Source organism: Pinus tabuliformis, chromosome 2_1 (assembly GCF_031772625.1).
Source record: "Pinus tabuliformis cultivar Carrire ecotype Pingquan chromosome 2_1, CPIR1, whole genome shotgun sequence".
Lineage (NCBI taxonomy): Eukaryota > Viridiplantae > Streptophyta > Pinopsida > Pinales > Pinaceae > Pinus > Pinus tabuliformis.
The window spans coordinates 120,576,944-120,590,486 of record NC_142299.1 but is presented as its reverse complement, the minus strand read 5'-3'; the positions used below and the strand labels follow the sequence as shown (position 1 = coordinate 120,590,486).

The following is a 13,543-nucleotide window of genomic DNA, read 5'->3' as shown; positions in this document are numbered from 1 at the left end:
TCAAACTGAATTTGTGCCATATGTAGAATCTCTCTGAGAGAGCTCTTCTGCTGAAAGACATCGTCGAAGATATCATCTTCTTTAGTAAACACTTTTATTTTGACCATCATTGTAAAATTCTTGATAGTATCAAAGGGATCGTACTGCCTCCCTCGGAACTTTGGTAGCTGTAGACTTAGCATATTATCAACCTCTTTAAAAGCATGACCCAAATCAAATAATGCAAAGGCCCTACAGACCACAGGGAATTGAGGCCAGATGGCCTTCTTAGAATTCTTGAGTTCTCTGCTCATTCCCCCAACACCACAGGTCTGGTAAGCTATCTCTCGGGCCATTAGTTTGTCGAGGACATACAAAGGAAGCACATGAGGCGAGGCAATGCTCCCAAATACCCTAATGTATGTGAATAACTCCTCCCCAAACCACCTTCCCATAGGGAGAATGTCAATTTCAGCTTCTGGGGAGAATCTTGGGGTGTCTTTGTTATATAGCATTTTATGAATAGGAAGCATCACTCCATGACAAATCTTGTAGAAATGTGGGACGAAATTGGATTCCCATAGTTCTTTGTGATAGAATTGAATAGGTAGAGGGTTTTGTACTGTCCATTTCCACCCCATGATGGGAAAATCAAAGACGAAACAAATGGCATCCATGACGTAGGCAGCTAAAAAGAATGGAGGGTAAAACCTCTGAGCAAAACTTCTTTTAGTTCGATAATTTAAAATAGCAGAAGCTAAATTATCTGATAAAATTTGGGCCCAATCCATTATGGTGGCATTGGTGGCCGCATCCAATAAAGGTAACCATTCTGATGAAAACTTATTGATATTTGGCTTCCCAAATAGTCTACACAACATTGCAGCAGAAAAACAATAGGGAGAAGAGAGGGAGCTAGTGGCGTACATACCATTTTTATCCTTCTTTAATGGTTCCTCCTTCGCGGACCAACTTTTTGTGCAGTCTGCCAAATCCTCATTCTCTTTGGCGAATTTTTCCACAAACTGTTTGTTATAACTGGCCGAGGGTTTTGGCAGGTGATACATACGCCTAAAATTACTTGGGGTAAATGATCACATGACCTCTTGGTTCCATGTCTTGAATTGCCTGTCAGATATATCAGCGTGGTCTATAATCCATTTTACCATATCCATGTAAGGGAGTATCTTCGGCCTCGCTGCAATACGGTGTAGAAATGAGCATGCAAGCTCTGTTAGTGATGCTTCGGATGACCCACGTCCATATTCCGTAACTGTAACCTTCATAACTCTCGGGTTTTATTCTTCTAATAGTCGGTACATGCCTTCCCAAGTAGATATCCCTGCTTCCTTGGTACAAGTGGTGTCTGTAAATAACGGAGTCATCTCTGATTTTTCAGATGCAGGAGCTTTGCCTTTCTTTCCCATTACGCTCTGCGTGCTGTTCTATGTACTGCTCTTGAAAATTGTAAGTAGAGAACAAAGAGACGATAAGGATGATGGTGAATAATGAACAACAATAAGGTGATAGGAAAGCTTTTAATTTTTAAAATCATATCAAAGATATCACCTTACGTGAGATGGTCCTTTAAACTAGATCTGATTCGTTTTTAATAAATACCATCAATGGACCATTAAGCTAACATTAATGCTCATAACTCTTGCATTGAACGACGGAAAGTACTATCATTGAACTCTGAGCCCTTAGATTTGCGATAAAGCGATTTTGCGATTTGCTTCACAATATCGCAGATCACGATATCGCAAAACCTATTATCTTTAACAACCATTTGTTTCATCGTGTGGCTGCGAGATGCGATTTGCGAGAAGCTTATCACATTTCGCAAAATTTGGGCGTTTTATATTAAGTGGCGCTTTGGTCAATGAAATCTGTGATATGCGATGAGTTTGTAAGACTTACGATCTCGCATTCTCGCATTCTTGCTTTTTTGCATTTCGAAGAGTTTCTTGTGTAAAAGATGCCTGCCATTACCCTTTTTGTGATGCGATGCTATCATTAAAAAGCAGGTTTATTAAAGTTTTTCTTAGTACTCGAGACTTTCTACTTACAAGGGTTCTCCTAGATTTTGTGGTTATATGGCACTTTTCATAAAAGGGGGATCAACACTTGTAATGTTTTTTATGGGCATGAAGCATGAAAAGGTAGGAATTCATATCGTTGGGAGTTTTGCTTTGATATCATGTTTTATTAAAAATAAAAAGGTAATCTTAAGTGCTAAGTTTTGAATTTTTGGAAGGGTCCCCATTTATTAATGTTATTGCTAACACTAATAAAAAGGGGGGTTGTTGATGGTCACAACAATTGGCGATTCACTTGAAAGAACCAGTTATCTCTGATAGTTTTTTGAATTTTCTAAAACTTCTAAAATAGAAATGGTTTTGGAAAATCAAACTTTATTGTAGAAATATAAGGTGCATAGTGCTATTTGCTAACAACAACATCTTGTTCCATCTATCCTAATTCTAATTATCTTCTTCCCAAAGTTAGTCATTGTACTTATATCAGTCATTACTTGGTTTATAAAGATAAAAACAAATATATCTCTGTAGATCAGTTTTAGGTGTTCTCATTTGTCATAGGTAGAGCCTCTGCTACCAGCAGGCGTTCGTAGCCTCGACAGGGTTACCTGTTACCCAGTAATGATCTAGTATCCTACTTAAGAAGTATGCAATTTTCAAAGATAAATCCTCATCTACACTTATTTCTTTTTCTTTTCTTTTAATTCTTAATGAACAATGTCTTGGTTTGGTGGTCAAATTGACAGTGCCATTCACTTGATTTATAACTTAGCTTTGAACAAGCTGGATCGTGATGAGACCCCTTGTCTTTTGATTGAAATAATCTCAAGCCATTACCCTCTTTTGGTATGCAGTTTGGCAATGTCAGTTAGTTATAGTCTTTATGATCATGATAAGCCAGCTCTTGATGAGACCTCTTATTCTTTAAGTTTATAATGCATAACTGGATTATTCTTTGAAACTTGCAATTTCCTAAAGTGGGGAGGAAGTCATTGGCTCCTTAAGAGTTATTCTGGATGACAATTGTAGAGTTTTAAAAGTAGCTTTTCTGTAGAGAATCTTTGTCTTGTTATTGATACTTTTTATGACTGATATGAAGCAAACTCCTACTAAAGGTTTTTTTTAATCAGAACTTGTAAAGTTGAAACAAAAGAACAAGTAAAATCTTCAGAAGTATAGCACTTGACCATATTTTTCAAAAATAAATATTAATTTCTCCTAACCACCTCTACTTATATAAGCAAAAAAAAATTTGACAAGAGACACTACTCTTTTTTGTGGAACCAAAGGTAAACATTTTCAACCCGTTTTATTATCAAAAAGAAAAATAAGCTAAAAATAATAATTTACAAAAATAGAAGAGGTTATCTTCTATGGAAAGTATTTTTTAAGAATCTGCCCATTAACAGGTAAAGACTCTCTTTTCCCTGCTAAGTCTTGTAACATGAAAGTAGATGGACCTATGATTTCGACAATTTGGAATGGTCCGAGCCACATTCGTTGGAATTTAGAATGCTTGCCTTTCTCTTCATGGGCTTTATCCAATTTCAATACTAAATCTCCAATTTGAAAATCTTTTCTGGATACCAAGTTTGAATCAAAAGAAGCCTTTACTAATGCTTGATGATGTGCATGGGTAATTTTGGCCTGTTCTCGTTCCTCTTCTAGCTTAAGAATCTGCAATTGTCTTAGTTGCAAGGATGAGGAAGGAGTTTCTTCGATGAACTGAACTAAGGCTAAAGAAGGAATAGCTAGGTGTGTTGGGAGAACCACTTCTTTCCCATAAACTAAATTAAAGGGAGAAGTGCCAATAGAAGCTTTTTGAGTTATTCGATCTGCCCAAAGAGCATACATCAAAGATTTGTGCCAATTTCTATGACTTTGATCAATAGTCCGTTTAATGATTCTGATCAAGTTTTTGTTTGTTGATTCGGCCAACCCATTCCCTTGGGGGTAATAATTGGCAGAATACTTAAGTTTAAAGCCTCTTTTGAGTGCAAATTCAGTCATAGCATTACTAGAAAAATATGATGCATTATCAAACATTAAAGCGGAAGGTAAGCCAAACCTGGTAATTATGAATTGATCTATAAAATCGATGATATTTTCAGAGTTGGCTGTCTTGAGAGGAACTGCTTCTACCCATTTAGTAAAGTAATCGGTAGCTGTAAGGATGTACTTATGCTGTTTAGAAGAGTGAGGAACAATCTCACCTATTATATCTAATCCCCATTGCTCAAATGGTTGATCAATGTTGACTGGCTGCAATGGAAATGATGGTTTCCTCTGTCTTCAAGTAGTAGTTTAACAAATCTGACACCTTCTTACATAGCTATGTGCGTCCTTAAATAATGTTGGCCAGTAGTAGCCTGCGCGCAAGATTTTGTGTGTTGTCGCATCTCTTGCGTAATGTCCACTTGCTGGTCCATCATGAAGTTCCTGCAATACTTTTTCAGCTTCAGATTTCTCAAGGCATCTAAGAAGAACATAATCATAATTCATCCTAAAGAGTACATCATTTACAATTTGATATTTCTTAGCTTTTAATCTCAAGGATCTTTTCTTTGTATGATTCAAATGCGAAGGAGCATATCCATTCTTTAGGTAAAACATGATATCAGCATATCTTGATTCCATATCGTTTAGGCTTACCTCATACATTTGTACCTCACGATCAGGGGACTGTATTTATGATATATGCGATGCTCCAACCAACATCCTGCAAAAACCTTGACCTTTTACAATATTTTCTGGCTTGATTTTAGCGTCATATTCTTGCAGGGCCGTGACCCAATTTGCTCTCTTTTCACCCACGTCTTTCTGTACCAAAAGATTTCTTACCACTAGAAATGGCACTATTATTTTTGTATGGGTCTTGAGAAGAAAGGGTCTAAAGTGTTTGATTGCTTTGAAAATAGCATAAGCCTGTTTCTCAACGTCAGAGTAATTTAATTCGGCTCCTTGCAAGTTTGAACTGAAAAAGGCAATTGGGGCTTCTGCTTTATCTTGATTGGCTTGTGTGAGTATTGCAGCGTACGATTTCTCAGAGGCAAATGTATACAAAATGAAGGGATCAGAAAAGTTTGGAGTCGCTAGAGATGGGGCATTTATAATTGCTTGTTTAATCAGGTTGAACGCTTCATGTTCTGCCTGACCCCATTTGAAGAGAGAGTTTTTCTTGATCATTGCTTGGAGAGGTGACACAATTCTTGAGAAGTCGGGGACAAATCTTTTAATGAAATTGATTTGACCAAGGAAGGATTGCATTGATTTTTTGTTATGGGGTAAGGATATCTCAGAAATCTCCTTAATCCTATCTGGATCAATATGGATTCCAGATTTAGACACTATGAATCCGAGAAGCTTTCCTTCACTTAATGCAAAAAAGGACTTTTTTGGATTAAGTGAGATCCCATACTTTTGACAACGTTGAAAGATTTGCTTTAAATCTCTGAGGTGATTACTACATTTTTTAGAATACACTGTTATGTCATCTAAGTAAATCACCACTGACTTATTCACTAATCCTTTAAATGCAATATCCATGGCCCTTTGAAATGTGGCACCAGCATTAATCAGTCCAAATGGCATCTTTTGATATGCATATGTGCCCCATTTGGTTCTGAATGTCGTCTTCAATTGATCATCCGGATGGACTAAAATTTGGTTATATCCTGAGAAGCCATCTAAGAAGGACATCAATTCAGACCCTGCAACTGATTGTAATATCTGTTCCATAGGGGGTAATGGAAAATTGTCCTTTTGGCAGGCTTTATTGAGATTTCGAAAGTCAATACAAATCCAGATGTCTCCATTTTTCTTTCTGACTGGTACCAGGTTGGAAACCCATCTAGAATGTCGAACAGGAAAAATAATTTTGGCTTTCAATAATTTATTCAGCTCAGACTTAATCTGGCTCTCCAGATTAGGATGGATTTTTCTCAGCTTTTGCTAGACTGGTTTCTCATATGAGACCATCGGAATTGTATGCTGTATGATTGAAGTATCGTAAGTTTTGAGGTCATCGTAATTCCAGGCAAAGACATTTTTATACTGCTTCAAAAGTCGAATGAAGGCTGATTTTTCCTCTGGAGTTAGACCAAGACCTAAGTTGATATTCTGCGGCTTTATGTCAGTTCCTAGATTCACTAATTCATATCTCAGAGTTGAACTCTGAAGTTTTGAATTGGTGGATCTTTTGAATCTGTCCTTTAAGTCATAAAGGTCTTCCAACTTGACTACAGATTTTGGTATAGCATTATTGGTGCCTCCTTGTTGTAACTGCTTGTCATGTTGGTCTTCATCAATTATCTGATTATTGTAAGAGCCTTCTGAAGTTAGAAAACTTACAATATCAGGGTCATCGTTAAAAACTCTCCAGTTGGTAACATTATCTGGGATGGAGGGTCTAAAGATTAATTCGATTGAGAATCTATCTGGACTATAGTCTTTTGAGGGAATAAGCTTGGAAGCTACATTAGCTAGGAGGTCACCACTAGCATTTTGGAGTTTGGGAATGGATGAAATATTAAATGCTATAAAGTATGCAGTCATGTCTTGTACTAATGATTGATAATGCTTTAAGTGACCTGATAGACAATGTATAGTATTTCTTACCTGCTTGATAACAATCTCAGAATCCCCAAAGACTTGTAGATATTTGATGTCAAGTCCGATTGCCTTGTATAACCCTTGAACTAGAGCTTCATATTCTGCAGTATTATTTGTGCAATCAAACTCGAGTCTACAGGTTAGCATGGTTTTCTCTCCTTCTGGACTAATTAATATACAACCTGCTCCTGCTCCATCATTAGACTTAGAACCGTCGAAAAATAATTTCCAAAACAAAGATTTATTTACAGGCCTATCTACAAAATTAATGCATCTAGAAGTATCCGTTTGAGAAAAAATTTCTATCTAAGATAAAACTGAATTTTCTAAAAAAGGTGAAGTATGAGCATTGAAATTCCCTAAGAATGAATCAATAGAATAGTTTCCAATTATATTATTGTTGTACGCTATAGGTTCATTTTCTCCTTCTAACTCCATTACTATGTACTTTTGGTGTCTTTCTCACTCAACCTTTATTTGATTTGGTTTACCATTGTAAGGGAGCCACATGTGTGACTAGTTGGTTGCAAAGTAACCATGAAGCTTTTCTGACCAATCCCTGCTAAGAATTAATCCATAAAACTCAGGAATATCTGCAACAAGTATATCAATGACTTGACATACCTTTGGATTCGATGAAAGCCTTATGGTCACTTGATTGAGTTTGCCAATAACTTCAACTTGAGACCGATCTAGCTGCACTATGTGTACTACAGACTTTTGAGGTTGGACATTTAACTTTGCACAAACTGTCTTAGGAAAAATATTAGATGAAGCACCAGAATCTACCAAACAGTTATGCAAATTTTTATTGAAAACTTCAAAGGTAAGGAGGAATGGAGGAGTATGGGATTTTGACCTTCCTCCAATTAAAGCAATGTCATTTGGGTCAACTTTATTTGACATACCAGTTGGAGGTCTCCCCATTTCATGAGTAGCTTGTGAGATTACAGCGGCAGGAAGAGGTGCAACAGGTACTGCATGCAGCTCTTTCAAAAGTAGTTTCTATTGATGCTTCAATTTACTCAGCTCATGAAAAGTAATGTTGGCCCTAGTCTTCTTCATGTCTTCAACAATATTATACTCCATTTCATCGGAAATGATAAGTGTTTTAGATGGAGTTGATGAATCAGATTGGACTAGGTTTGTCTGAGTCGCCTTTGGTGATGATTTCTTACCTGCGACTTTATCTTTGGAAGTTGGGCTTGGGTTTTTCTGTTTAGAACTAGATTGTGGAGGATCAAGTTGATTTCTACTTCTGGTAGTGACTGGTAATGCATCTTGATCTTCTTCATCTAGAAGAATGAAGTCCCACATTCCCTGTAGTTCTACAACCTCATCATCATCAGTATGTTCCTCATTCGAAAATTCCTCTTCTTCCCTTTCCGATTCTGCGTTTGTTGTAGCATTGGGAGGCTTCGGATCGATTGAAGGATTCTTCCTAAAAGGCTTATAAGGTTTCTTAGAAGAGGTCTCTGCCACTTGTTTTTTAATATCAACCATTTTGTTAGACATGGTTTTTAAAACTTTCTGTAATCCTTCCAAGTTGAATAGGTCCTTTGATTGCTTTTTCTTAGGGTCATCTCTAAAAGCAACCTTTTTAGATTTTCTTTCATCAACAACATTTTTCTTTTCTAAAGCTAAGATACGTTTTTCCACCGCTATCGCTTCTGTCATATTTTCAGCCAATGTTGGCTTAGCAGCCCTATCTACAAAGATGGCTATATTCGAAGGTAAGGCAGATATATACCATTCACTTCGAACCTCTTTGCTAGGCTTGGATGCGGTAGGGATCTTATTTAAGAGCTTATTAAATTGCGAGTTGAAATTTTTGATAGGTTCTCTTGATTTAGTTTTAAGATTTGAGAGGTCATTGATTAATGTCACTGTAGACCTATCATCACCGAACTTTGTCAAGAACTTCTCTTGGAAAATATTCCAACTAGTAATGGATCCTGATGGTAATGAAAAATACCAGGACCCAGCTACTCCTTATAAGGTATATGGGAAAATCCTAACAACAACGTCTTCTTCCGTAACTCCATTTAAATTTATTGACAACATAAAGTTGTTTATGTGTTCTTCTGCCAGTACGCCTGCATCTGGGTTAAACTTGGGGAGCCATTTCTCGGGATGAGCCGACAATTGACTTAAGGGTTTAGGCATTGTGACTGCTCCTAGATTGTTCCATGGTCTCTTTGCCATTGCTGAGATACTAACAGAGGAAATCGCAGATGAAGTTACAAGTGGTTGGGAAGACGATGCTGAAGTTCCAGTACCCTATTGAACAGCAATATGGAGTTGAGGAGTGGATGGTTGACTTTGCAATGGATTAGATGAAATGGATGATGATGATGAATTTGCATGGCACTAGTGATTATGGTTTGTGCTACCAAGGAACACTAGGATTACACAGAGTTTTGGACATTTGTGACTTTTTTGATACATACTGGACTGGAGATCTAGATCAGAGAATATCTACAAGTGGTTATGTGTTTAACCTATTTGGAGGTGCATTCCATTGGATGAGTAAGAGATAGTTTGTAGTGGCACTTTAAACTACAGAGGCAGAATACATGGTAGCCACTCATGGAAGAAAGGAATCATTTTGGTTGCAGAGATTGTGTTCAAGTATGGTGTTAGTACAACGAGCTATAAAGATAGACAGTGACAGCCAAAGTGTAATTTTCTTGGCAAAGGACCCTACTTATCATTCAAAGACAAAGCACATTGATGTTCAATATCACTTTGTGAGGGATATGGTTGAGGACAAAAGGGCATTGCTGGTAAAGGTGGACACTTTGAAGAACACTGCAGATGCATTGACAAAGTCTGTGAGCATTGAGAAGTTCTCTTGGTGTAGAGAAACATTGGGCGTTGTAGGGCTAGATCAATGACTAAGCTCTCTTGTGGCCCCTTGTGGAAATAAAACAAGTGGGATAATTTTGGGTTGTGTTATATTCTTTTTGACCCTATATTAGGTGGGTCCACCTACCTATTGTTTTGTGCATGGATTTTGCACATGGTTTTGGGCATGATGGTTTTCTATCCATGGTATTTTGTAGATCTGGTCAAGATAACTACGGTTATGTTCTAATCCAAGGTTAATGGATTGGGGTTTATGGATGCTTCGGCATGTATATATATGTATTGTAACATTGAAAGGAAAATAATGAAAAATCAATCTGGTAGTCCTGGTTTTGGGATCGAGGGTAAAATATCTGTGTATATCAGTTTTATGTTTTATGCTCTCGTCATTGTTTATTTTTTGTTTTTAGAATTCGTATGCAGGTAATTTCTGTACATGGTTAAAACCTACATTTTTTATCAAAGTTGTAATGGTGAAAGGTTAATTTATTATCAAAACATCATTCTTGAAGGGAAAAATTTTAAACATAACATGTTCTTGAAGGAAAGTATAAAATCCAAAACATAAAAAAAAAAAATATCCGACAGTTGAAGTGAAATCCAAATCCCAAACCTGATCATTGATCATCTTTGAAATTGAAAAAGCTAGATCAACATACATTTTTGGACCACATTAAGCAAACTTCTTCTGTTGAGTCCCATACAAGGCTAACTAAAAGGTGGAATCTCAAGAATAGCCACCATAAAAGTTTTGTTACAGAGAATAGCCCTCCCTGCCATGGCACCCAAAGATATAAACCAAACTAGCACCTAGATAAAGAGTCCATAAAAATATTTAAAAGTATTTATTTTGCATTACCTATATTTAATTTTATTATTATAAATATTATTTTTTAACAATTTCATATTAAAAATGGAATGAATTATATTTCTCCTTTTTATTTGGAAATAATTTTTTTTTTTAAAATACTTCTTCTTGAAACATTCAAATATTTTATTCTCTTCCCCACATATATATAAAATTATGTTACTTAATATCATGAATATTGAATTATTTTATGGTTGAAAGTTAGAGTGAAATATTCTTACCATATTTCTTTGATATTGGTTCTAATATCAACAACAAAAAGAGGAAGAATGATGAGAATGAGATTATTGATATTTTCAAATGGTTTTCATTAAAACTAATTGGTTGAAGGCGTCTTATTTCAACCTCAAGTGGATGAGGCTACATTGACATTTAAATCAACAGTGAGGATGGATTCTTCAATGAATATTCTTCATCTAACTAGCACATCCATGACTGTGATTTCTAGGAGGGTGCATTACAACTTAAAATAAAAAAATCATGAAATTGAATTTATTTGGAATGGGGTGATCATGCCTGGGAATGTGGCCGATGGAATTGAATTGGCCCATCAGGTCAGTCGAATTCATATATTACTAGGCACATAGAGCCTTGCATCATCATTTTCTGTATAGCCGCTATTGTTCACATCACCACTCTCTTTTGTAATGGAATCAACTACATGTAAGAAAAGAATCCATATTCTCTTAGCAAGTCATTCATTACGTTGTAATGACTGTGTGTTTTCTCGACGTTTCATGCTGATAATTTGCTTTTGTTTATGTTTAGTTGTGGTGCATCAATTTTCATAACATATCATGTATGCAACAATCTTTTCCATGGCTCAACTACCTCTGGCTATCACAAATACTCCTTCCATTGGTGTTATTTTTGGTTATCATTTATGGTCCGATTTCATGAATAACATGGGTCACTACAACTTCAAGTTTCTCCCCTAGTGGGCATTTAATATTTTCCCGGTCCTAAAATACTTCGTGTACACACCCTCGTAAGTAATTCATGGGTTATCTATATACTATGATATATGAAAAGGATGGTGAGTTGTGTAGTATGCCTTTGAAATTTATCCAAAGATGGTTGATTAGCTTCCATTTCACTCTCCTTTTCTTTTTTCTTATTTCGATATTAAAATAAATAAATTGGTTTTGCATATTTCACTCTCTTTATCATTCTCAAGTGCGCACTAACTTCAGTCTTTTCATATCATTCTCAAGTGCGCACTAACTTCAGTCTTTTCATCCCAATATATGACTATCTTTATGGAACGGTAGAAAAATCTTCAGATATTCTCTATGAGACTGCATGTGAAGGTAAATATTTGTCACACAATTTCAATTAATTAAAAAAGGTTCAATGGCTCAATATTTATCTATGTCACACAACATAAACTAATTAAGAAAGTTAGAATCACGTAATATATATTTTATGGCGATTGATCAACAAAAAAAATAATTTTAAACAGGTAAAAAAGAGAGAGTTGATTTCGTATGCCTAACATATTTAACAAACCTGTTGTCGGTCTTTCATTTGCATTTCAGTTTTGCCTCATTTGCTGCAAAACCACACTCTTCCAAATTGTAGATTGAGATGTTGTGGCCTATCAACAAGGCAATCATGTTGGTTTTATGGACTTTTGGAAGAACATTCACCACCAAAAAGAATCAGCTAGATTGATTGCATATACAAACATGGGTGATTCCACGATACACTTTTCAGGTGATGCACACACCTTTATGATATATGTGGCTTTAATAAATTCATTTGATAATTTTATATTATAAAAGTGAATTTTGTACACAAAGGTTATATCAATTTAAATGTGTCTAAGCTTTGATCCATAAGAGTTTTAATGTATATTAATGTTTCATCAATCTAGATTTAATATAAAGAGACTTTAATATATATAAAAATTAAAAAAATATCAAGTAAAGGAAACCATAATCAATATAATCTAAACTAAATTATATATTATATGACCTAGAACATTTTAAAGCACATAATATATACATATATAACAAGAATTGTTGTAGTTTATAGCTTAGTATCAATTGAAACCTAAACATCATATGAAATGAAAAGATTTCTATTTTTTGGTTTGAAATTGGTTCATAAAACTTTCTACTAGATTGTGAATTTTTTATTGGTTATAAATTTTTAAAAGTATAAATAGATTTACCTTCTTAAAAAAATTGGAAAAAATTTATTGTTTATATGTTTTTTAATATATAAGTGATTTTTTTTTCTAAAAAATATTTGGAACATTAATAATATAAGTTATAAGATTCAAACTTATCACTCAAAAAAAAATTCCCACTAAATTTCAAACAAATGTCATATATTCAAAAAGTCAAAAACTTATTAATGAAACTAAAACCAATCTAAAACTATATGTATTCAAAAAACTAAAAACAATTTGACAAGACTCGAGAATGTATAACAATCAATGTACTAACTTGATATGCTTATTGATTTTGTGAAGCATTATGCTAACTGATTGTGCCAAGCATTATACTAACAACAATGTTCGATCAACCAAAAATACATGCAATCAGTATATCATTCAAATTACACAACATATACATATTCCAGAATGTATAGTAATCAATGTACTAAGGTGATATGCTTATTGATTGTGCAAGCATTATCCTAACAACAGTATTTGATCATTCTTAAAGATACATGCAATCAATACACTATTCAAATTAGACAATATATGTTGTGAGAGAGAAACATTACAAGTGTTTATTTAATTTGAAATTGTAATTTCTTATAAAAAAATATGAATATATTTTTAACCGCTAGACAATATATTCAAATTATACTTAATTTTATGATAATTTTGGTTTTCATTTAATATTTCAAGTAATTAACATATGATTACCTTTCTTCCTTTGTAACAATAAATAAATGTTTTAATGTTTCAATCCTGAAACTTCAAAATGTTATAATGTTGAAATCCTAAAAATATTGATTTCAATTATCAAATTACCTTGTTTTGGATATGCTTTATAAATAAATAAATTCTATTTAATAATATTTAGAATACATCAAATCTATATAATTAATAAATAAACTCAATTTAATTTAATTAATGAATATTTTGAAATAGTTTTTGTTTTATATAAAAAATTTAGTACCTTTAAAAAATCTTAGTTAAATTTTGAATATTACAATTTAC

The 13,543-nt window shown here is 34.4% G+C and overlaps 1 pseudogene; it reads left to right on the top strand.

Moving 5' to 3' along the window:
- Positions 1 to 10,896: 10,896 nt before the first annotated feature.
- Positions 10,897 to 11,704, top strand: LOC149199069 (very-long-chain aldehyde decarbonylase GL1-4-like; annotated as a pseudogene).
- The last annotated feature ends 1,839 nt before the right edge of the window (positions 11,705 to 13,543 follow it).